Raw genomic sequence first — 1,949 nt, 5'->3', positions numbered from 1 at the left:
CCTTTTTCTGTCCTTGTTTGAGAAAGAAATAAGAACTAAGTGTGCAGCCAAATTTTCCACTTTCATGCCTCTTTTGTGCGCGTGTTTCTGACTTTTGACTCTGCAGATGGAAAAGAAATAATATTTTCGTACTGAAACTTTTAATTTATTGTTTATTAATTCGCCGAAAGATATTTAAGAGCAGAGGAGAGTACTTAGAATTGCTTTCAAAAAATGTCATCTAAAATAACTTTGTAAGGAAAAAAAACCAATGCCTGTCAAATACAGTGAGCCGTTGATTGCAATCATGCCATGGGAAAATTTTTACTAAGTTTCACCCAACAAAAAAGTCACCACATAAGAATAAAGAAAATGAGAAAATAATCAGTTCTGATATTGAAGTATGGTTACCCCACCAACAGTCATTCCTCAATTGACATCAGTTTGTTTGCGACAAGATATGCAATTTCATCCCATGTTAGCTTACTGCACAGTGTTTAGACAGAACGCCTGTCATGGGGTGAGATTAACCTTACTAAGGCAAGAAGTTCTGAAGAAATCTCGCGGTCCACTTTGATCCAAAAGGATCTCACAGTCAAACAAGTTTTGCCTGACAACCCCTTGCCAAGCTCGTGGAAAGTCCTTACTAAAAGAAGCTTGCACACTGATGGCAGCTACCTTCGCTTGAAAGATACTGCAGTAATCTGATTACCTGAAGCTAGAAATGATAGAGAGCCTTAGCAGAAGATCCCTCTCCCACCTTTCCCCTAAGCTTCAATCCATCCATGAAAAAGCTAAACAGCGGCATTGCACCACTCACATATGACTCTTAGTCTTCCGAATGGACGAAAACACTCCAGCTCTGAAAGTATTCGACGCAATACCCGCCGAGGGAAGCAGAGGGAGACCTTCAGGTGGAGAAGGACTTGGATTCGCTTGGAATCTCTAATTGTCGCTACATAGCACAAAGGAGAAAAGTCTGGCGCGCTGTTGTTAAAGAAGTAATGAATTAAAGCAGCGGGGGACTTAAGAATGTACATGTACTACGTGTACAAGGGCATTGAGTGCCTTGGTTGTAGTTCTTTGATGCCAAAGGGAGTCGCTTTTTGATTTTTGTGTGTTTTTTTCAACAACCAAAGCCATAAAAGGGGCGAAATTCTCACTAGTAACTTACTGCCAAAATACGTTAAATTATCTTACATCTGGTCTTCAGGAGCAAATTTGCATAATATGTTGCTCCTTTTGAAGCACATTAATAACAATTGAATTAGCAGCCAATGTTCTTCACAGTAACTTAACTCTTATTTACAAAGGCTCATATGTATTTGTATATGTATGTATGCTTTATAGTCACGGCCTTGCGCATAGCTTGAACTTTCCACAAATAATTATGTGCGAAACTAAACAAAAAGGCAAAACACCTAGACCAGAGGCATGCAATGCTGGCTGGAAAAGTTCACTTATTTCCGCTTCCATAAATTATGTCTATATGTACAATACAAACTACTATTTACAGTACTAATTAGTGGAAAGTAGCATATATTTATAAGCGAATATATGTATATGTAAGTGACCAAAATCAACAACAATAATTCTTGTAACACACATACAGGTGTTGCACGATGGCGCGGCTTGAGTGTACTTGTGAGAGCTGCAAAAGTTCTTGACTTTGCTTTTTGCCTTTTCTACCTCGCCACACTCTCACACAATTATGTATAGCAGAACTTGTTTTTGTTGTTGTTTTCATCGTGCCGACGCATAGAATAATAAAATTCAATTTAAGTTGCAGTTAAAGTGGCAAACACTTGCAATTATTGCAAACGAATCAGGTGCACTAGCAACGGAGAGAAAAGTTGTGCAAACGCATAAGCGAAGAGAAATTCGTAAAATGTATATGGAATCATAAATTTGTTCTTGCAGTCCTGCAAGCAATAAGAGGCGTGTGCAGTGCACTCAAGAAAGAGTTCGTT

The sequence above is a fragment of the Bactrocera neohumeralis genome, chromosome 4 (genome assembly GCF_024586455.1).
Source record: "Bactrocera neohumeralis isolate Rockhampton chromosome 4, APGP_CSIRO_Bneo_wtdbg2-racon-allhic-juicebox.fasta_v2, whole genome shotgun sequence".
Classification (NCBI taxonomy): Eukaryota; Metazoa; Arthropoda; class Insecta; order Diptera; family Tephritidae; genus Bactrocera; species Bactrocera neohumeralis.
This window is presented reverse-complemented; position numbering follows the sequence as displayed.